Below are 25,289 nucleotides of genomic sequence, written 5' to 3'. Positions count from 1 at the left end.
TATAAACGTAATTACACTACTCTGGTATGTACAAAAATGTGTCGCTATGCGTGCTTGACTCTAGATATTTGTAATATTTTGATGTCTAAAAGTAATACAGTCTTTAGATATCTTTGATGGTTTTTTAATTATTTTTTTTTGTTTTTCATCAGTACAGCAGCTGATCATAATACATAAAACATATTATGTAGAGTAGATAAGTTTAGAACAGTCAGGTAAGAGTGATAATTTTTTTTGTCAACTTTCAACCTCAAATAAGTAAGAGAAAAAGCTAGTGGCCTAGTTTATATTTTATAAAAGCTTTATTATACTCGTAAGAGCATAGATACCACTTAGATTGTGTAGTTTTTACCTTATTCTCTAAAATTTATACCTCATTACTACCTTTGTCCGAGTTTAATTCTGTTTTAAAATTAAAAGGTAAAACTCTACACCATTTCATTCTAATAATTTGTAATGTTATAGAAAATATATTCAATTACATATTTTATAATATATGCTATAATATATAATTATATAATAGCTTAGGTTATGGAAAAATTCTAGATTAAAGTTGACAGTTCATAGCCTAGCCCATGGACGTATAAAAAAAGACGGACGGTATATCGCCTAAACATTGAGTGAAGCCTAGTAATGGCGGCGAAACATCCATGTGTGTGTGCCATGTTGCCATGGCAACAGCTGTCCTGATGACTATGGCGGCTGTATTTTTTTCTATAAATTTTGCCGTAATTATTTTGTCATTAAAACATAAAAGAAATAACTTGCTTCCCTGTGGAATGTAATCCCTTGTGTTTTGTTATTTAAAATTGTACTGTTGCGACACCATTTAACCACGCAAGATGGCATTTTAAATATTTTTTGTGAAACAGTGACGCAGTTAATCAGTCGGTAGTTCACGACGTAATGGCGGCCGACTAGCTTACTATGGTGAGAGTGTGTGCGTGTTTATTGTCTTTACACGATCGCTAGCTTACTATGGTAGCTTCACGTTGTTTGTTCGTAATATGGCGTCCGTCTTTTTTTATACGTCCATGGCCTAGCCACTTAACATATATCTAGCTATTGGAAATTTTCTAATATGCTTTATCTTATCTAATGTGTATTATTTATAGTCTAGACATCTCATAAGCTTTTATTCTTGGAATTCGTGTTATGTTATAGAAAATAACAATACATATATGAACAAAGTGCCAATAAGAATCAAATTAGAATAAAATATGTGAACACTAAGCTTTGAATTATGTAACAACATCATTTAAATCAAATTTAGAGATAATTTACAAATAAAAATGGACAAAGTATTTAAAACTATACATGAAATTCTTTATTTTTCTAAAGTTTATTATAAAATCGAAAATAATTGACCTGAATGACAAACATGAAAAATTAACTTTTAATTTTAATAAATATTTGAAATTAGTCATAAATAGTATAGTATCTATTTACTTTATATCAGGCAGCATTGCCCATATATTGTTAGATAGTAGTACTTATTCAAGTGTATTAGCAATAATTAATAGTAGGTACAGGTACATTATTGTACTGAGTAATTGAACAGTTTAGACAATTACTATTATCAGTAGGTAATACGAAGAACTAGGTCTAAAGAACCATTAATGTACAAATAGTGTCAGTTTATCATTCATATTTCCGACAAGATTGGGCGTTGTAATTCATTAGTAAGAAAACTGGTATTCTCAATGGGTAAAGGTGCGTCTATAACACTTAAATACAGCTAAATAGCCTGTGTTAAACAATACTCAAACATTTATTCATTCAATTATTCTAGAAGCACTTTTGAATCGTCAACATATTTTTATCATTTACCACCGATTCGGAAAGCAGTATCTATGGAGAAGAACCGGCATAAAACTCCATAGTTTAGAAACTTTTAAAATCATGTGAATTTTACTATTTAATTTTACATAATATGTAACTACAGATATCATTTTAACATATCAAGAAGTTGTTAAGTAGAGGAATTATAAATCCAAAATCTCTACCAGATTTTGCGAAGTAAAATAGCGATAGAATGTAAAAATAACAGACTATATTCAAAAAATTTGTAGAGCAGGACCTATCTAATAAAAAAATCTTGTTGCTATTGCTAAATTTAACAATTATATCTACAACTATTTAACAAAATTAATCTTTACTTTTCTAAACAAAAATCTGAATAACAAAACGAATTAAAATCCTTTCACGTATTAGTTTCAAAATAAAATTACAATCCGCGCAAAAACTATAGAAAATTTGCAATGAATATTTATGAACACGGTATGCACCAAGCTTAACAAACTCAGTGATAATTTATTAATTTCCCCGTCTTTGTTTGTTCCCCAATGATCAATGTATTCCCGGACCGAATGATAAGACTTTTGTTTTCGTGATTGCTCTTTGTTAATCATACTTTCTTAATTAAGGAAAAACTTGCTTCCAGTTAATTTGGCCAGATCGTGCGATAGAGCAGTTTGTTTCTGTGTGTTAATGAGTTCGTAATCTCGATCGAAATTCGAAATTATGTTTCAGCCTTGATTATGTTTAAATTTGGGGAACCATAATTTTCGCTATTTGAGGTGACGGTGTATAAAAATGTTAATATAATTTTGCCAACAATAATTTATTATATCCTACAATCTACATTATATTTTTATTTATCTGTTATGTAATTCATACGGTCTTTAAATAATAACAAATTCTATTTAAACAAAATATTAATATATATAATTCCAAACATAACCAAAGCACAAAATCCACCAAGAAATCAAAATAAATATCCGGAAGGACACCAAACCCGCCCTAAATACGGCTAAAGCTTACAAATCTGGAGTCGCCAGGGGGTTATTCTGCTATCAATCTCGAAGATGATAGGATATACACGAGATGCATAATACCCGCTTCAGATAGCTCTCCGGCACGAAGCCTGCAAGCTTTGCAATTTATTGTTTCACGATCTCAACCGGGCTCATTATTAAAACCGTTTGATACCTAGAGGTGTTGCTGACGCCTCGGGCCCGCTGCGCCAATTACTCTGTGCTATAGTTTAACTAACAATGCCTTTCTTGACTTTCACATTGTTTTATGCTTTTATGCGGTCCTGGTAACTTGGACGGCTAAACCAACTTTGGATTTGTGGGAAAATTTTAAGCGGCTCTTTTGGTTGATTTAAAATATTTCAGTAGGATTTCTGATAATCTAGGAAGTTTGAATGACGTTCTTGCGAAATATGATTAATTTGATCGTCTTGTTTTTTTGCAGTTTGAGTAATGAGTTGGTAACTTTTTAGATAAAGAAAGTTCGGAGTGAACAATTTACTCTATGGGATTTATGTAATAAAACGATTAATTGTGTACAGATAAATATACCCTTTCACAAAGAAATAAAAAATGTAATCAATCATTAAAATAGCTGCGGTATAAAAAGAAAAAAATAGCCCTGTATTCAGTCAAAAAACTTCGAACATTTAAAACAATTATTGAACACAACGCCACTTAATGAATGAAACCGAAATAAACAATAATTCACGAAAAATCAAATGATCGAAAACCATTAGTGATACAAAACGGTAGCGATTAAACGTCCAACAAAAACAATTGCCTCCAACTTCAACAAACAAAATCGATTGGGCTTAATTGTAGTCTGATCAATAACTAATTGTGTTCCCCACACGTATACGATAAAGAATAATTACTGGCTGCCGGCCAAATAAATCGATCCACATCAAAACGCGCGGTTAATCCATCATTTAGATATTACGCCGCGATTGAAGCTTATAGTTTTTAATTTCCAAAATTACGCGTATACTCGAAGGCGCACGTAATTATTGGTGCCGTAAATTGTCCAACACGGTGTTAGGGCCGTCCGGGCCCGCGTCACACGCTGTCGTGTTATTTTTGTAATCACTTCCATTCCGTATAACACGACATTAATTAAAATTTAGTTTCAGGCCATTAGTTTCCATCGCGTTTCTTCGAGTTTCATTTTTTCCGAGTTGTAATTATAGAGCTCGGGTGCGAGGCTAAATGGGCACCGTAATGACAAATAACATTGTATCGAAGGCAGCTATGAATTTTGTATTCAAATTAGAGCGACTAATAGGTGCTAGGTGTGGATTTAAATGAACGGTGCCGCATTGCGCTTTTATTAATGATGTCAGGATTTTATTAGCGTCTTACGTCTTGTGGTTGCGAAATTAGGACTCTGAATTTTTTATTGGATCCACATAAACTTTGAACCACAAGTATTTATTATATACAACAAAACCAAATTTGCCACGATTACGAATTCAAATGCAACAAGTTAAGTATTTATTGAGAAAAATCTGATCGTATTCACTCGTGCTATGAGTAAATACAGTCAGAAAATTCCCGATCGAATTAATCAATCGCTTCCAATTCAAATTGATAAACTGAGATATAAATTATACCGCAGCAGCGTTTACCATCTCATTTGTAGTTCCACATTTAGATAACGCGTACGAAATCAACCAAAAATAGGCAAAGCTATACAAACCCATTACCGTGTGATTAGAAAACGGTAGCCGAAACTGAGAACTGGTTTAGGTCGGAGTAGACTCGTGACTCGTGAGATTTTACTGGTAATAAGGCTGTGTATACACTGTTCGCCGAGTTATTAATTAACAGGTCGACAGCAAACAGACAGCGGCTACCGGACTGCGCTCAGTACACAAGTGTGTTTGTCCAGCGAGACTTGGCCGCGCCGTGGAGAATCTCATTACCGTGTTTCTCGGAAAATTGGAAGTGAGAAACGGACTTAAAAAGATAATGCTAGTATGTTGATGTTGTGACGTTTTTGTTCGCTTGTTATCGCACGAAAGGCGTCCTGTTAGATGTTCTCGGAAGGTTACCTTTGAGGATATATATAAAAATATGATTCATGTATCGGTGCAAAGATCTCTTTCAATTGGAGCGGCTTATTTCGATATTGGCTTCCTCCATTTCAAGGAATGGTTGTTTTAACCGAATAAAATTGTAATGCTAAACACTATACATAAGTTATAAGGAAACGTGTAAAAAATATTTATTTATTTATTTATTTTATTCTTTATTGTACATAATATACCAAACATAAATAAGCTATACTAATAAACTATGTATAAACTATACTTAAAAATATGTATAAGCTTAGAATATAAATATATTATATACTCTACTCTACATAATATTATCCTCGATAAAAATGTTGAATGCATATCTCCCATCACACCAATCGTTATTCGATAGGCTATTCAAATTAAAAAAAAAGAATCACATCAGTCCATGCCTTTATTAACCCAGTCCCAAAATAGTTTATATTTGGGCTTCCAGCTTTGCCTAGTAAACATTTGACAGAACAAATACATACCTAGACCGTAACAGCGAAAGCAGTGGAGCAGGTAATTTAGAGTCGGTATAAAATCTCGAGTCACTTATTGACAGCTCAAACATTTGTCCCGAGGCAAGTGACCGCGGGTCCGTCACAGAGTGTTTACACTTAGAACAATCACTACACACACGACGTATAAGGTTATTATTTCGTTGTAGATAGGGCGGGCGGTGGAAGCGTGCGCGGGCGCCGGCTTCACAGCAGCATTGGCGGCAGACGCATCAATACACGATATTTAGATTGTAAGATGCTGTCAATGTACTATGCTGTTTTAATACACTTGGTGTCTTGATTTAATTAACGCTTCGTATGAATTAATTTTGGTCTACAGATAATTTTTGCTATCTGTCTTCCTTTTCTTTAGATAATTGGAATATAGTAATAAAGTAGAGTAAATCTTTTTATCTTTATTATTTATTTCTATTTATCTTTTAATACTTACAAATGTTATTCATTAGTGCATATTTTTTGTAAACCTTTTTATTGAATATAAAAGAAAAATATTAAAAAAAAAATACCACAAATTTCAAAAGTAGTTTTATTAACACAACCTTTTTATTAACACTCGCTTTTCATCTCCCACCTCGTGTACAATTTTATTTTTGGTACAAACCGATAATATTGTCATATTTAATTAAATTAAATCAATGTAACAGCAGCTGGCGCTAGATTATCATTTTAATAAACCTTTAAATATAACGATTTAACGATGTGTAGAGATTTCCAGTAAAAATAAAATCCCAAGGCGTCGCCCAGCAGTTCCACGCAATTGTAACAGATGACTCCATTCTTATTTTTTATCGAGACGCGGAAAGTTATAATGAGATTGAATCTATTTCGGAGTCCACTTAGTATATGAATACACTCCGAGTACTGCCCGTCTTATTCTGTACCGACCTTGCGCTTTTAATTGAAAGTGTTGACACAAAACACTGATTTATGGCATTTCACAAAATGTAACAAGACACGCTTCGTCCAATAAGTGCTCCCGGTTTTATTATTCGATAAATCATCGAATTGACGCCTTCTATGCAAAGTGTATATTTTTATAACAGATAACAAGCGATTTCATAGTTTTAGTTTCACGATCGTTCTTTCATTTTATTTTTATCCCTTCCAGAGAATCTCTAAGATCAGTTTAAAAGAATATTCTATTACAAGCCGGATCGGAGAGCAATTGAAGTATGAAATTACAAAGGAAATCTGCAAATTCTGCATGCCTATGTATAAAGTTTACCTTCGAATGGAAAATACTAAAGGAAAACTTCGTAACTATATACCACCTTACGCATTTTTCTGACACGTGTAAAACATTAATCATTAGCTGCCATTTTCGCCAAAAAATGTTGAAAAATACTTATACGAGTTAGAAATCAGGAAGGAAGTGATTCACGATAGGAAGTTATAAAATTGACTCTATATTTTTTTTAAATGCGTACAAGGTATTTGATAATATCAATTTATAAAACAATTTTTTTTTCACGAACACGTATCAAATCTATGTACATATAATGTAATGCCAAAAACTTTTTGTATCGAACAAAAGAGAGGCACACAGGACATGCTTCACAAAAAAACAAGTTCAATTTTCGCCAAGATCATGAATCAATTGAGAATCTCCATATTTAATTGGCACGACTAATTAGAGCATTGAGTAATAAACTGTTGGCTAATTAACCGAATTAAGTGGAGCGACGCCGGGTCGCATTCGTTAATTATGACAATTTTGTTTCGCTAAATCTGACCTGTATTAATTATTAGTCTAGGCGTGGGTTGCTAATAATCGTTTAAGAATCTTGTGAGTGCAAATTGAGGTAGAAGATTATTTATTCGTAAAGGATAATAATACGTGGACTGGGACAGGACTTTTAAATTAAGTACCTAAAATTCTGTATTATCTGCACAGTACACTATTCCTTCAAAAACATTATCTTCGGAATGGCTTTACCTTCTTATTTCTGACCCAACTTTGTTTAATTTACCCGATTTTTTAAACCCGAATATTAATCATCTAATATATTTGCCCCCCTAGTCAAGTGGCTTTCTGTTAGCGTAGCGTTCAATAGAATAGACGACGAATGTATGAGATTGACGTAGGCTGTAGATAATTAGTGTCAATTTAAGTTGTCATGTTGCTAACAAATATGTGTAAATAGTTGTAGGTATATATTGCGTTGTGCAATATTAGGTACTTTTGTTCAATTCAATAAATTATATTGTACCTTAATATTTATATATTGATATAATATTATACGCATTATACAAATTGCTTAACTCTCAATTTGTTTTTTAGTCGGTCAATGTATGATAGAATGAACGCCTAATCAAGAACTTTTATACCCTAATAAGTTAATAAACAAAAGGATATAAATTAAGATTTACGAAGGGTCCATTAGAGTTTTAATCGGGGCAATAACATAGAACCATAGAACATAATGTGTTAAGTACGCAGAGACGCATATCCATTTACCATAGACTTAGAAACATTTAGATAGCCACAGACAATATTTATAGTTAAAAATCTCCCGAAAACACGAAAATAATTTTAATTAATATAGAGATTTTTTTCGTCAATTTAATACTTTAACTATATCATATCATAATATAGGTAATATGGGCGCATTTAACATAAAATAAAACCGGCCAAGTGCGAGTCGGGCTCGCGCACAAAGGGTTCCGTAGCAGCAAATATAATAAATTACAGTTAAATCAACCTATCTCAAAAACTATAAGAGATACTTTGATCAAACCAAAAATCGTTGAAAGAGTTAATTAGCATGCATCACCTCTATTTTTTTTAGAATTTTATACCCCGTAGTTATAAAAATAGAGGGGGGGGGACATAATTTTTACGACTTTGAGAGCTGATATCTCAAAAACCGTTCACTTTAAGAAAAATGTTTTTTAGAAAACTTTATATCATTTTAAAAGACCTTTCCATTGATACCCCACACGGGTATGTACATCGAAAAAAAAAATTTCATCCCTCAGTTACATGTATGGGGGGCCCCACCCCCAATTCTTTTTTTTACTATTTAGTGTCATATTTTTGTAGCGGTTCATACAACACATATTCCCATCAAATTTCATCACTGTAGTACTTATAGTTTCCGAGTAAATCGGCTGTGACAGACGGACAGACGGACAGACGGACAGACGGACATGACGAAACTATAAGGGTTCCGTTTTTGCCATTTTGGCTACGGAACCCTAAAAAGACGGGTTGCACTCCGGAAGTGCCGGCAGAAGTGAAAACTTGATTATTAACGTTGAGCATGTTTGATATTTTGGAATGGTATGCGTCTTACGCTTTTTCGATCAGGTCACGTGTCCTGACGCGAGTTTAAGATTTTATACCCATTACAGAAAAAGTGCTCAACGCCGCTAAAGAAGTTTTCACTTCAAAAATACAAGCAACAAATTAAGGATTTAGAAAAGGGTATTGAAAATAAATACAAACATCCTTTTAAATCAAAATTTATGTGTAAAATCATCGTTACATAAAATTTGTCCCTAAAAGTTACACTACAGCTTGTTTACATAAAAAGTTAGTACCTAGAGATAAAACCAAACATACTCGTATACATAAACTAATAAGATATTGTTTAACACTGATTTATGACCAAGCTTTTATATCTATGTAAGTTTCATAATGCGGGCATCGTTCATTTAATTGTTCCGAATTAATTGTTACATCCATTTAAAAACCACATTCTATTGTGTAGTGATTACAATTGTCGCTGTTGTTCATAGAAACAGATTGCTGTGGTAATTTCTCTTATTTGTACTAACAAATCTGACTAATACTAGACAATTGCATAAGGGTTCATTAAAATGTATGAAAAAAGAGTGTATCCTTTTGACTTTTATCATTTTGTTTCTGTTTTTTCGTGACATTATATTTACTGATTACTCAATACCTTTCTTTGTCATTTTCAGATGTTTATTTATTATTGGATATCGTTTTAATAACGTTTTTTTTATTAAGGTACCTATCTACTAATAGCGTGATTTAAGAAATTATTGAAGAACTAGGTTCATTGATGACATCACGGACTCTTCTTACATGGAGAGTGGAAGTTCTTTTTCAAAGCACTTTGATGGTAGTACCTGTAATAAATACATACTTTGAAAATAATTACAATCAGCAGATATTAAAAAAATATAATTCGAATAATAATATCCTTTAACAATTAAATCTAAACTTATTAAAACATCTCAATTTTAGAACTCACTCGATTTAGAACACGCTAGTTATAATAAGATACATTAAAATCTATTCCAACGCTAATTCTATTTCGAAATTAGAAAAACAAATGAATGTGCGTAATCAACATCAAACAAACGAACATTTTCCGCCATTAACATGTATTAAGTTGAATATCACATAAATAAGATTAGAGAGCACGTTTAGCAATAGCTACATTTTTAGGCTCCATCTATCATTCAAATGTTAACAGTGACCTCGCACACCTACGTTACGGGAAATTAAAAAAAATAGCATAAAATTAATAATAAACGACTATTCGGGATGTCTTAATGTGTTGTGGAGTGATATTTTCTATTATTTATTGGTATTCGTATACCTACGCAGTAATTAACGTCGCGTGGAAAATTAATTATCAGTTTTCATTGTACGCGTGAATTGGGGCATTTAGATATTATTTTTTATGTATCATATTAAAATTATATCGTGGAGATAAATAAATATGAAATATCGGTTCGGTTTGAAAGACGATGATGTCAATGAATTATAATGTTTCTTTTTAAAATGAAAAACAGTGCGTGTGTGTCGAGCACACGTGTCAGAAGAGGAACTTCTTTGGCAAGTTTCGAAGATACCAAAATTGTTGCTTTACTCTATGACGTCACGGTATTGCCGTGACAAACTTTCGTTACTGTCTGATCTTTCCATCCATTTCCTTCAACATAACTATAACATAGATAATAAATATATATACACTTTAATGGCATAATTATTAATTATCATACCATCTTTTCAATTACTGTTTGACCGAGTTGATAGCTCTCCAATTTTAACATACCCCTTAGAATTAGAATCTCACACGCGTCTGCGTCACGTCTTACCGCATCAAGTGTGGAAACGCGAAATAAAAGCAATTCTTTTTAATTAACTCACGTCTGAGATCGAGTCAAGCTTGAAATAGACGCATGGGCGAACACCGCGTGATTTACTCATCGCGACTGCTTTTAAACCCATAAGAATAATTAACGGTCGTATTTATTCGATTGTTTTGATTTTGGATTAGCTAGTTGATTGTGGAATTCGATCGTTGCACGTTGACGTGACATGCTGTATGGCTTAACTGATAAAGAATGAATCTAAATGAACTACGTGAAGATTATGTACTAATATAACTAACGTAGAAAATTTGTACACTTATGCTAACTAATTTAAATCTTCTGTTATTTTTATTTTTACAATGGGTATAATAGCTCTATCATGTGTAAGTATGGTAAACTAATATCAATTTGGATTTATTTTGAGGTGAAAATAACTAGGTTACGCACCGTCTCAATGGCCATCAAATTTCAAAACCATTTCTTTACGCATTATCTCTATCACGCCTTATGATACTACCAAAAATTACTAAAATAAGCATATGCTATATTGAATATATTTTTACTTATATAGTCTATTGGAATTCATATAATCTAATTCAAGAAGCAATATCAATGAACATTTCATTCATTAGAGATCATTAGCATTCCTATCTCGATAGTACTGCGAATACGCGATCACAGCCCTGAAGTGAATTAATGATATTTAATTATATTCATAATATTATTGTCACACCTTTGGACCCCGTTATTGAGGAATTCCAACATGAAATAGTAGTTTTCATTATAGTATACTCGTGTTAAAAGGGTCTGGTATATTTTTTGATAGGTCTATAGTTCCATATTATTTTAGAGTTAATTCTCAAAATAAATCTAATAGTTTTGGGTTTAGGAATGGGATTGGGAAGTTTTCTAAAGTATTAAAAAGGGAGTATTACTTATCATATTAAACACAGAGGAAGTAAAATGATCTTGAATTTAAATAATCTTTGACTTTGACTTTCATCATTAATTACTGACTTTAAAAAATAAGAAGGAGCCATTACCTTGCCGAGAGTAACAATACTTACGAAGCAACTAAATAAAGATGAAAATATCTTCGAATACATAATAGTTCAGGATCCCTCGCCCATTTTTGCACTTGATTACTATCAAGCTAATTTTCCGTGAGTAGCTTTATTTTGATGAGACGCCCAATAATTTCCTGTACGAAACTCTCGATTGAGGTAGCTTACAGAGGTAACAAGGATAAAATGTTTTGATTTGATGGTTCTCAAATATTTATTACTAACTGAATTTTTTTTTGTTCAATCTCAAGATAATTATCTAAATTATTCGAAAAAATATTTGTCCTACAAAATCTATGGTTTGATCAAAGAGTCCCCTCTTTCCAATGTGTATCGATAACGAGGTCATCATAAATGATTACTAACCAGCTGATTTTTTTGTTTTCACTTAATTAATATTTATATAATTCAACAAACATATTGTCCTACAAATTGCGTAATAAATATTTGAGAACCATCAAATCAAAACATTTTATCCTTGTTACCTCTGTAAGCTACCACAATCGAGAGTTTCGTACAGGAAATTATTGGGCGTCTCATCAAAATAAAGCTACTCACGGAAAATTAGCTTGATAGTAATCAAGTGCAAAAATGGGCGATGGATCCTGAACTATAAGACAAAGAATATTAACGAAACAAAACACAGCACACTCGCCGCATAAAATCAATCAATAATAGTCATATTAATGTCACACCTCAGTTCCCGTTACTAAGGAATTTCTTCAAACACGAGCCAATAACATTTGCATGATAATACTTATATTACATAAATCCACATCCGTACCGTTGGCTTCGCCATAAATTTTCCTTTATTAACTATTTTCTCGACATTCAAAGATGTTAATTCAAACACTGCATCATTCCGAACTGTTCTATAACTATAACCACTCCAACTGTTTCATTACTGGGTTAAATGCTAAATACACTGGGGTAGATCCCTTTAAAAATAATAAAAAGTGCAAAAAAATCGCAGTCGGATGAAACCCATTAGAAAAGGAGGGGAATATGATGAAAATTAAAGGAAAAATAAATTACGGTCAATCCGAGTTCGGGAAGTGGGAGGGGGGAGCTTTTAAGAGAAAAAAATGGTTTCTCTCGATTTCCGACAAAACTACAAGTCCTACGGAAAAAATTTCAATGGCAAAGTTGTAGGTAATAAAAAAATCTACAACTTTTGTATTGACAATTTTTTCACATAACCTCAAAATTTAGGTGAAAAATTCAAAAAACCAAGTTTTTGGTTTTTTATTATTAACTACTTCAAAATTTATTTATTTTCTACGTCATTTGGTAGAAACTTGCTTTATTATGTCCCAAATACACTGTAATTTATTTGATTGAAAATATTTATTTTTTCGCCTTATTTTGAATTAATACCAAAAAAACAACCTAATTTTCAATCGAAAAGTCACCCGTGAAAATATCAGCTTTTTTCAAAAACTTTGGGAGCCTTTTATTCATCAAAATCTCTACTTTTATATGGTGTAAAAAAAATAAACCTTACCATAGTAAATGTTCTCAGGAAATGCTTACAAACAGTGTCATAATTAGCTTTTACTAAATCAGGCACACTTCTCGAACTCTATATCTTCTCTTGTATCGGCTTTTCGGTAATATTTCAAAGGAAAAAAATTATCTGTTCTAAGTATAATATTTTACAGCATATTCAAAAGCAAAATGATGTCGATAAAAACATTTCAGGTAGTTTGAGAAGTGTGCCTGATTTAGTAAAAGCTCATTTTCACACTGTTTGTATGCATTTTCTGAGAACATTTACTATGGTAATGTTTATTTTTTTTTACAACATATGAAAGTAGAGATTTCAATGAATAAAAGGCTCCCCAAGTTTTTGAAAAAAGCTGATATTTTGACGGGTGACTTTTCGATTGAAAATTAGGTTGTTTTTTTGGTATTAATTCAAAATAAGGCGAAAAAATAAATATTTTCAGTCATTCAAATTACAGTGTATTTGGGACATAATAAAGCAAGTTTCCACCAAATTTCGTAGAAAAAAAATAAATTTTGAAGTAGATAAAAATAAAAAACCAAAAACTTGGTTTTTAGAATTTTTCACCTAAATTTTGAGGTTATGTGAAAAAATTGTCAATACAAAAGTTGTAGATCTTTTTATTATCTACAACTTTGCCATTGAACTTTTTTCCGTAGGACTTGTAGTTTTGTCGGAAATCAAGAGAAACCATTTTTTTCTCTTAAAAGCTCCCCCCTCCCTTTTCCCGAACTCGGATTGACCGTAATTTATTTTTCCTTTAATTTTCATCATATTCCCCTCCTTTTCTAATGGGTTTCATCCGACTGCGATTTTTTTTTGTTTCAAAAATTATCTACTCTAGTCTAAAAATAAAATGTAAATCACAGTCCTCAAAATCTAATTTAATAAGTTTTATAGAAAGCTTTTAAAGACGATTTCTTTGATCTCAAATTATGATGTCATATTTGCGTCTTAATTACCAACTAATTTATGATGCTATTTCATGTTATTTTGTTAGTTTAAAACTATATTTTTGATTGGATACATTTAACTTGTAAAATATAAAAAAAGTATATAAAAATACGTTTAATTCATTATCAAAACAAATCGTAAACTCAGGTAACAATATTATAAAGTCGATAATTTAAATGAAAACATCGAATACGATACCAAAATGTTGGAGTAAAGACTAATTTTGACACTTGAAGAGTTCAAGAGATTGGAAATGAGTCGCATCTCGTATTACTGGATATACTATATTCGGATTTGGGTTTCTTTCTATCGTGTGTGGTTGCCATAAAATAATATAATTTGCATAAATCTTACATTTAATTGTAGACAGGTAATGTATTAATCAGAAATTTTAACCTTACATTCCTCACTTGATCCCAACCTTAATGGATAGAATACAATCGAATAGAAATTTTATTTGCATTAATTCGTGATTAAAAACATCTAAAATCTATAGTTTATTAATACAGTGTGTTCTCTTGTGGAGGAGTTAATGAACATGTTTTATCTTTATTGTTTTTTTACGCAAGAAATATAGCTTTTATATGAATAAAACTTGACGAAAATATAGAATTCACGCAGCGAATTAGTGGGCTATTGATTAAGTGAGCTGTTTAAATCAATAAATACCAATCGATTCGAATTATCTTTGACGTGGCATAATGGATATATACCCTTATTTGGTAGAGATGAGGAAACAAATGGCCACATTGCTATATTAATAAATTAAAGACCTAGATTTTTATAGTTTTAAAATAAGGCTGAGCTTTAAATTTAAAGTATGATATAAGCTGATATTCTTTCGAAATTTGAGAGAGTGTTTAGGGTTTTTTGAACAGATGACAGACTTTTTTGCAGATCACTAATAATAAATAGATTATTCTTGTAGCAATAGCACACCCCGGACACTCCATACAATATGATCGTTTTGACAGTCACACTGTAGAGACTGCAAATGTGTGTGTTAACGCTTTATGGTTGGCACATTTGTGACTAGCGTAAAAAAAATTCGCGTTTTTCTGATGAAATACATCCGTAAACAGCACAATATCTAACAATTTTCTACGAAAAAAGATAATCACAAATCCAAAATAATAAAATTATTTTAAGTCAATTTGATTAATGTTGTCAATCTTCGTTGTATATCGTCCTTGCAGAAAAATATGGCCCATTTTATGTCTGATCGCGCGGGGGTGAGGTAAGTTTAATTTTGGCGGGAGGCGGAGAGTGTCCGTTCTGTAGCGTTTAGCTACTATTATGTATTCTGTGGCAGTAGACTTCTTAGAGAAAATCAAACTCTTATCATAATTATTATAATGCAAAAACTATAAATTACCTAATTTTGCATTTGAATATCTTTATAATCACAGCTAATAATTGTCATCAATGGTTAGGTTATGCATAATATGTAGGTATCTCATGTCACAATCTCGTAACATTTCGTACATTGTAAACATAACAAAACTTTCAATATCAATATAGGTAGGAAAAGAAATATAACACTTCATCACCAATTAAAACAAAATGAAAACATTGATATCATTTTCACTAGCTTTGTTAGGAAAAGATCGCGGGTATATTAAACATTCGTTATTAAATTGTTATCTAAACCATTTAAACCATAAAATAGCGTGATACCGTATCACATAAAAGTTTGGGCTATTTGTCTTTATTCATTGGATTGTACGGAGACTAATTATAATCTTGGACCGGCTCGGTATCCGATAAAATAACAATTAAGTCGCCTTAATGGATCTCCCAATGTTCAGATGTATGCATTTCACTGATAAATGACCTATCCCTCGAGACACAGCGTATTTGATTTATAACATTATTTAAATATAAAAACAAAGAATTGTTTGAACGCAATCGATACTAAGATCGTTCGGAATGTTGAGCCGTAATTATGGGAAATCTAAATCTATTGACTATTGTGCTCGGATTTAAAATGAAAGCGGCCATCGTAATGTTTTGTTTAATTGTTTGAATGCGCGCTGGTATTTTTATGTTGTTGTACTGGTGTGATCAGCTCTTAATGCTATAATTTAGTTTTTAATGTATTGTTTGTCTTTATATTTACGATACAGTACGGTATTTTATGCAGGCAATAATAAATGGATACTATCATGATTCGTTGCCAAATTAAAAGTAGTACCTAGACGTAGAGACATATTAAGTCAAAAAGTAAGTTTTCATTAATAAACGAGAAAGTGTTGCTTTTAATTGTTTCCATAATCCAGGTCATACCTCCTTACAAAACCTCAAAGTCATGATTTCGTATACAGAAATAAATCAACGTGTCTAAAGTTAAATTCTTCAGTATAAATGCCATCATTATAAGCGTAAGTAAAACATAATATATCAGCTTAAACAATAAATTGCCATCTGTTCAGTTATTACTTTCGACTTTTGTTAAATAAATATGTAAATCCCATCTTAATATTAAAAAGAAACACTGAAGGATACAAGACAGATTTTTACGATCCCATAAATGCCACATAAAAAAGGATGAGGTGTTTTAATTTCTCTCGCCTTAGTGCAACGTTAATTTTAACACATTCCTATATAATATATTAAATGAGGTACATTAATTCCTTCTAATTTGAGACATCTTTTATATTCTTTATGGTACAGCTCAAAAGATAAATTATCCCCGATCATCTGACCGATCATGTTGATTTTAACCTGTTTTAATCAGATTAAATTTTTAATTTATTCCCAAAGTAATACGACATTCTATAATAAATATTTAAATGTGTGAAAGATAAGATTCTATAGACTCATTGACGTAGATTAAGATTATTTTATATTATTATAGTTATGTCTCTATAGATTAGATTATATAATTTCTAAGTTAAAACGACTTTCACACTTATATTAATTAATTAGTATCTAATTTAATAATGATCAAACGATGATGATAAACTGTTTGATACAATGAGTCTCAATTTGTAATGGTAATAAAAATTATCGTATAGGAAAATGTTTTTTTCATCATCTTCTGATAAAAAAGAAATAGCTAGGTACGTTTAAGAAAAATGCCTTAAATATTCAATTGGTTTAATTGTTTTCATTTTTATGTAATGTGATATCTAAAAACAAAAGAGCTTTTAGAAATAAATTTATTTTTTACAAACCCTTTATAGTGACGTCTCTCAAGAACCTTAATTACAAAAGCATTATAAAAACTTAACGACTACAGTTCATTAGCTATATTATGTTTAACGCGTGCATTATGGGTCGATGCTTTTTCCAAAATTTTAGTAACACATTCAAATACTTAGGTCCCTAAGTGCCTATATTGTTATCGAGTTGAAATAAATACTCTAATAAAGATAAGGTCCAAAATGACCCTTAATTATTGACAAATTGGTGCACGATGCACGAAATACGATACATTTTTAAGTATTATAATATTTTTGTTGTTTTTTTCAATTTCAATAACACTTGAAACGTGGTAATTAATGAGGAGGCATTAGTATTCATGTTTCTATTTCAATTATTAGAAACTAAAAGCTCTAATGCACTTTTTAAGGTTATTCCTACAATAATCTTAATTCATATAGGTCTCATAATTTTCCACTTCACGTTACAAATTAATTACAAACTCAAACTTATATATTTATTCAATTAGACTTCTTCTAGAAGCATTTTCAAATCGACATATTCAGTATTCTATACTAATATTATAAAGAGGAAAGGTTTGTATGTATGTATGGTTTTCAAGCATAAACTACTGGACCGATTTTGATGAAATTTGGCAATCTTTAGACCCTGAGAAAGAACTTAGGCTACCTTTTATTGCGAAATATGTACCACAGGCGAAGCCGGGGTGGCGCTAGTATAATATATTTTTCACATTTACAAATGTTCATTTATGTATATGAATGTTTATTTAAAAATCCTCACAACGAATCATACCTAATCATACCTTCATAAGTATTTATTTTTGTGTTGCTCATAGATGTCAAAAAAACTTTAAATATAAACTTAGCTATTAACATAATGAAAAATAGATTTCGTTTATTATCAATCACTCTTAATTCAATTACATACAAAGTCGCACAAAAACATGTTTGAATAAAGTGACATTTTACAAATAGATTTATTTATTTTTTTAGTTTAATTTATGTAAAAGTTATCAAAGCAAGCCCCTACATTACTTAATGAATCATTTAAGTTAGTAAGATGATGTTAATGTCGCCGAAAGCAATTAATCTAATTTCTTTATGTCAAAATTATTCTCGGATTTAATTATAATATTAAAAAGTGTTTATGTAAATAGTTATTAGAAAATTATTCTTCACATTAGTTCAATGATTTTCATTCATAAGAAAGTTCTGAATGGAAAGGAGAAGTAAACAGTAAGTACCTAAGTAATAAGTAGATAGAGCATCGGCTCTACTATCTATTTTACGTATAAAATAAATAGTAACAAACTAACACACTTAAGTGTTATAATATGGGAGGCAGTCATTCTATAAAACCTCGTAATTCAGTTCAGACTGTGTTTAGAGGTATACATGTCATAGTAACTTTTGTTCATTGCACTATTTGGTATTAAAGAAGAACAAGATTTGGTAAATGGCGACATTTTCTGGCATTGCTCTTTCTTTTTTTCAAAATTTAAAACGAATTTTCGATAGACAGTTAGGTATATGAGATTTTAGAAATTTCTTAAAATTGATACTTTTAGCTAAACATTTAGCTGCCCCATTGATACATGGAGTGAAATTTAACAAGAGAAGTCTATAAAAATTACCATAATCAACTCCGAAAGCAGGTCTATAGTCCGTTAAATGTTTTTGTTGTAATATCATAGAATTAATTTAAAATTATATATACCGTTTAGGTGATATTCGAATTCCCAACGATGTCACTGCCCGCTGATATGAAAATTTAATTTATTTAAACGCGGTTCTAATAGCTATATTACTTATAGTAGCGAATAAAATTAACCCATAATATTATTGAACGTTTTTAGAATTGATTAAGATAAATTGCTGATGAAATAAAATATTTTATGTACCTATAGGAAGTTAGACGAAATAACTTTGATATGGAACAGAGACTTTTATGTCATCTTTAGTTGAAAACGACAAAACTGTTGATGCGAGTTAAGAGCACAATATTATTATTAGTGTCAAATTATAAAATAGGGATATGTTTTAATTACTGTTCTTAAAATAATAAATAGACATTAAAATAATCAACTAACGTGAAAAAAATGTTCTTATTTAATCGTCTTTTGAAATAACTTTCTTAGATTGCACTCTGTTGGAACATCGCAATAATCATCGTTGTTAACATCGAAAGAGAAAACAATTATTTTCACCAATGCCTGACCTACGAAACTAAAATTAATACCGATACAAATAGAATAAAGAGAGGAGTTATAGCTTTAAAATAAATGATGTTAATTTATGAGTTGGCTGTTAATTTAGTGAATCAAAAAATAGCTAAAATGTATTGCGGTTATTTATTTTACTTTTGTCAGAATGATAAACGCATTTGCGACGTTATGAGCTAGAATTGTATTAGTGATATTCATTTGAGCAATGTGATTTAGGATGGACGAGGAATTATGTCCTGATCATTCTTCAGTTTATATATTTGGTACTATTTTGGTAGGGTAGGGCGGGGCTAGTTGAGCATAGGGGCAAGTTGGGCAATCGAAATATCTCGCAAACTATTCACCATACGTATAGGCATCGTATGGCGGAAAGAAGGAGTCGCGGGAGGGGTAATCACCACGCGATCACTAGAGGCGGCTGGACGAACGAGTGAAGCGCCCGTGCGTTTTGTTTATTTTGTGCCCAAAAAGTAAAAACGTCGTTTATTGCAAGTTTTCGTCTATATTAATCAATTGTTGTCTGTTTTCAATCAGGTAAGTGTTAATCTTCCAGATAATTATTGTACTTTTGATATGTAGAGAGGTTCTGGGTATAACTCTTACGATTTTTTTATAACCTCACTTTTGTTCTAAAATTCCGGGTTGGGGTTAGTTGAGCTATAGTTGCTCAACTTACCCCACGACTCAAACAACTGGAAATTGTACGACCATACCCAAAGGCTGGCCCTAGAAAAGCAGCTAAAACTAACAGAAGAAAGAGGAAAGCTGCAATACTAACAGACACTCCCGAAAAGAACGCTTTAGAAGAACAGCAAAATAAAACCACAAAAAAAATTAAGAAGCCAAAAAAGAACATGGGTAAGAAAAGGAAGAAGGGTGTCTGTAAAAAAATACTCCAGTCAAGTGAAGAAAGTGATGATAATGATTATTCCTGTCTGATTTGTTGCGAAGGCTATGCTGAAAGTTTACCAGGAGAAAATTGGATCCAGTGTCAAGCTTGCAGGGAATGGGCACATACAAAATGTGTTCCAGGTGCTGGTCTTACTTTCGTTTGTGTCAATTGCAACAGTGACAATGACGATTAAGTTGCTAAGATCTTAATAATATATTTTTTTAAGATATTTAAGTCTGATTTTAAACAGAAAGACTGAATCTAATCCTAAAGTTAGTCTTAAGTTACGTTGATGTTTTGTTTATTCTACTTTCAGTTAATTATCCAAAGAAAATTATTTTAAGTTTTGTTTTTCTGTCACTAAAAGTCTATAAATAAAGAACTGATTGTCGAACACATATTTCACTTCTCTAGTCAACATTGAACCCATGGTTTGGTTAGACATTCTTAGTGCTCAACTTGCCCCATACCCTTGCTCAACTTACCTCACCTATGGGGTACATTGAGCATACTTGACTTTCTGCATTTAAACAGCTGTAGCTCTTAAATTCGACTTGTTACAAAAAATTACTATGGACACTTTTGCTAAGGGATAAATTACTAATCCATCAAGCCGCATAACGACTCATTGAGACTTATTATTGAGGAGCTATATCCGCTCAAGTGAAAAATTGCTCAACTAGCCCCGCCCTACCCTACATGTTTTATTATTAGTGAAAATGAAGAAATTATATTGCTGTAGCTCTTGTATGATTTTATTGACAAGATTTGACACTTTCTCTACCTTAACTGCTACTATCTACATCAAATGCATCGCATTTGATTTAGCTGTACGAGATTGGTGTTATTTTCTAAGATCTAGGTATATATACATAATAGTTATATTGCATTGAGTAAATGAAACATTTACTTCCGTCAAAAATAACGAAAAAACATAAAAACATACATTTCAGTGAACAATAAACAATAGTCCACACTCCTCCGACAGATAACACTTCAAACCAATTTTTAATTTCCACCGTAAAGTCTGATAGGAATCACATAGCAATAAGAAACGGAACACGTAATACCGCCGTGACCCGGGCCCGTACTCATATATTTACTTTATCTTGTTCAATACACTTAAATACAAATTAATACAAGCAGAGGACCGGCTCTTAATAGCATCTTGGACTGTTTATTTTACACCTCGGATGGGACACGAGGTTTTTTTCCTTTTTATCCGTTCACGAAGTCTTTTAGCGCCTGGCTATGGAATGTTATATTCAAGGAATTATCATGTAAATATATTTTGTACTAATTTGAAGTGACGGAGTTAGAGGACAATGTAGGTCGGGTGTTGCCTTTGATTTAAATTGCCTGTTTTTTGGCTGTATTTTTAGATATAGATTGTTTTGGGTATAGAGCATGACACTATGACAATCATGATATATTTTTGGATGTGGCTAAATTTTTATTTGATATTGAGAGAAGTGTCTAATTTTCTTTTGTAAGTCAGTGATTTTGATTACCGAACAACATAGTCAAACAAACGATGCAGATAAATAAGAGTACAATCCGTAATAAGTACCTATATCTATGTATAAACAAATGAATAATTCTTAATACTTTAACACCTAATCCTTTTTTTAATAAGTCTCTAACAGTGATCGTACCCAAGATACGGGTCATTATACCGTGAAGGCAGTCAATACAAATAAAAAAGGAAGAGGAATTATAATAAAAATATATTGTTAATAACACACATTTTTACGAATAAGATAAAGTCAAAACAAACCTCGAATAAAACCAATTAATAATGATAAATACGCGCCGATACGACACCTCAGAAAGGTTATCCATGATTAAAATGACGCAGGTAGTCGAAATAATATTGACATTAATATTTAAAATTATTATCAAAGCGCCTCCAGTCGATAAGAATGTCAGGCCACACGCAACGGGTCATTAGACACCTTCCCGAAGAAAATAAATTAAACCCAACGAGGTATCTTTACTATGATCTGAGTCACTGCGAGTGATACCCGGTTTGAGCGGCCACTTATAAATAATCACTTCCATTGACCCTTTATATGGATCTATCCGAGCATTTCCCGTACTGAGGCTCCGATGGAATGTGATATTTAGTAATATCGCTGTTTTGATAAAGCGCAGTCCAATTAAACGACAATGCAATTAAATAAATTCCAGTACAGGTGTTATAGGATGCTGAGGAAACAGGATAGGTTTATGAAAATAAGTAACTAATAATTTTTGTATTTTATCGGATTGATATTACTTCGTTTATTTCAATTACAATGTAGATTTTCCATTTTAGTAATATTATAATTAAAACATAGTGTATAGTAGGTAATTGAAAGACGATACTTTTTAGTTTAAAGAATAAAGAGTGAATAAATACATTTACTCAAATAAAAAGGAGACTTATTTTGGGTACATAAATATGTAGGTAGAGCGATTATGTAGCTTTGATAAATCTCGAGGATCAAATTTTTGGATACATAATTCTAACACTACCGTTTCACAATGCAATGACATATTTACTATAAAAGTGCTTTAATTAAAACAAACAGTAATTAAATGTTCACATAGTCTCAAAACTTCAAAATAATGAACTTTACAAAAATAAGACGATAAGTAATTGAAAATAGCCAAAGAAGACATTAATGTAAAGCCTTTTATTTATGAGCTCGACTGTAGATTTAAATTCTTTAAACTTATGAACCAAAACACGTGTAGGAACCAATAAAATTACTAGATTAAAGATTTATACCAACATTTTACTTCTCGAATTCCAGGAATATCAACTATCGTTCATTATTCCAACGTACGCCAAGGACAATTAAAAATCTATTTAGTATGCAACAAACGTTGATTAGAAATAGATAGTGTGCTGTGGTGACGGTTTTGTTACTAATAAAAACTATTTGTTATTGACCCGTAAAGATTATGGGTGGTAAATAAGCAGGGTCCTACTTTGAGGCACCAAAATTTGAATAACTTATTTATATTTAAAATTGGATATTTGAAAGGAAACTGAAGAAAAAAAAAACATATAGGTAAGTACCTACGGTAATATAATAAGACTCGTAAAATTTCTTATATATTGCATTAGACTGCATCTTACAAAAATTTGCTATATTTCAATTCCTTAGAATTTCTTCCATTGGGGATTATAATATGTGTCATATGTTTATTATGAGCAATTATTTAAAATATGTACATAGATAATAGACACTGCAATTATTAACTGTAGCATTATAATTGACACATTAAATATATTTACTGAGGCATTCAGGACATTTACCTGAATAGTTGGAGGCCTGGACCATTCGCACTTAAATCCGCACCTATTTAAACTATAAAATAAAGATAACAACGCTCAAAAAAAGATTACTAGGCATCATTGTACTGTAAAATAATACTTTTTATCGTTAGCATGTCACTTAATTGGGACTCTCTTGACGTGCATGTAAAAGCCTGGCTATAAACAAGGTGCAACGATCTTATAAGATTTTATTCATAAGCACGTGGTGTCACGTACAATTATGTCATTGCTAACGTAATTTATATGAAGCTTTTAATGTACAATAAAATTTATTTTCCTTGGTCACTGTTAAATTGTGATTATATTGTCTTCACCGTGACTTCGCCTCTGTGTAACTTCGATTTGTGGATAAATATTAGTTTCTTATACTTGCTTCTTTTAATTGCCGAATTAGAAATAAACAGTTATTTCATATGGGATTGCTTTCAATATTTTTTATTCCAAAACTACTGAACTGTTTAAATTAGGTTTAGAAAATAATTGAGATATAGAAAGTTTTTGGATCGATTGCATGTTATAATAGATGGGTGAGATAATTATTAAGTGTTTACGAAGGACTATTAAATGGATTGGAATGGACATACACTACAACAGAAATCGCTTCTCAGATATATTTTTTAGAACAGAACCACTGAAGTAAATAATAAATAAGTAGTTTATTTATTTCCACAACATACGCGTAGACGTTTTTTAATTACATTTACAGGCTTTAGGTGTGAAAAGCTGGTGCCTATGATAGGGTAAATAGAGCTCCTCTCATTGTCAACTAATCTAACGAAAAAACAGAATAGGAGTCTTGTTACCTCAGTAATAACCAGTTAATTTACGACAGTTCGCGTGCCTTACACGCAACAATAAATCAAGATGAATTATAACAATGATCGGATCTGGCATTCGATGTTAAGTCCCGCATTCATTATTTTGTACAAAGTCGCGCTGTCGCCTTCTCCGACGGTGAAAATTGGGTCGACACCGGATAATATTTCATTACTCCTGGTGTAATGCGTAATTTAAATTTCGCTTTTGTCATTACGTTTGCAGGGATTAAGCGGTTTTATAGCGGTGTTAATAAATCTTCAATAATTAAAAAGCTTAATATGATTCATGAGCATTTACAGCTTGAAACGTGACAAAAGAATGTTGGTTCTTTATAATATCTTAAAATTAGGTATAGAATATAAGTACGTAATAAGTTTTTCAACCGTCATAACATTAAACTGATCATAGCTGATCATAAGAATTTTTTCATAGAGATGGAAGTGTGTGCCCACTCATCATCATATTATTATATTTTTAAAAGTATTATTATATTTTGAAGTATTAATTAGACTTGTATGCATCCCTTTATCTGAATTTAGTAATAGTACCTACCTAAGACCACAACCAATGTCTGAGTTCAGTAGATGTATCAGTCATACTGTAACGCGTCTTTTAGATCTCCATTATACATACAAAGAATGTATATAATTTTGCAAAAAAAATTCATTAATAATATCGTCATAATATATAGAAAATTTACAAAATTCAAAATTAAAGAGCCCAAAAACGCAAATAAAAATTGCTCATCATTGCAACGTCTTAACACGTAACAGCAGTTTCGCAAGCCTCTAAGTAATATTAATAACCCAGTATAAGCTTTTAATTGACCGTTACATTCAATACTTTATTGGAATAATAAT

This window comes from Colias eurytheme, chromosome 12 (genome assembly GCF_061535395.1).
Source record: "Colias eurytheme isolate Ceu_HAF_F1 chromosome 12, ilColEury1 Martin Lab GWU primary, whole genome shotgun sequence".
Taxonomy (NCBI): domain Eukaryota; kingdom Metazoa; phylum Arthropoda; class Insecta; order Lepidoptera; family Pieridae; genus Colias; species Colias eurytheme.
This window is presented reverse-complemented; position numbering follows the sequence as displayed.